The sequence below is a fragment of the Halyomorpha halys genome, unplaced genomic scaffold, assembly GCF_000696795.3.
Source record: "Halyomorpha halys isolate HHAL.00 unplaced genomic scaffold, Hhal_1.1 Scaffold315.1, whole genome shotgun sequence".
NCBI lineage: Eukaryota > Metazoa > Arthropoda > Insecta > Hemiptera > Pentatomidae > Halyomorpha > Halyomorpha halys.
In genome coordinates this window covers 139,379-139,910 of record NW_027105587.1, presented here as the reverse complement: position 1 = coordinate 139,910, position 532 = coordinate 139,379, and positions in this window count along the sequence as shown.

Below are 532 nucleotides of genomic sequence, written 5' to 3'. Positions count from 1 at the left end.
CGACGTTGGAAGATGGACGTTGGTCGGCACTAAGGAACAGGAGGCTGGCTTTTATGGGGTTTTTAAGATCCCGGAAAGCAGCGTACGATTTTTAGAAGGCAGAGGCTTCCTGATGAACTATAATTTCAGGAAGGCCTTTGTTAAGGTTCACACTAGGAGACCTCCACCAAGGGAAGAGAGAGGGGCTGGCGAACCCATGGATGTGGAGAGTGTTGCTTCGACCTCTCGCTCTGGCGTGGGTGGGATGGTAGCCCGCCACGCTGGAGCGGGGGAATCGGGGAGGCGGACCATGGGGGATCTGGAGCGCAGGCTGTGAGCGGATCTGGAGGACTGATTACCAGTGGATCTGGAGGGCTGGCAGCGGGCGACTCTGGAGGGCGGGCTGTTGGTAGACCCAGAGAGCTGGCGGTGGAGAGCGATCCTGGAGGTCTGGGTGCTGGGGGTGCGTCCGCGGCGGGGGCTGGGGGGCCCGCTGCTTCTCGGGCTGCCGCTGAGGCGGGGACCGTGGATGGTGGTGTCTCGCTGTCCCCGG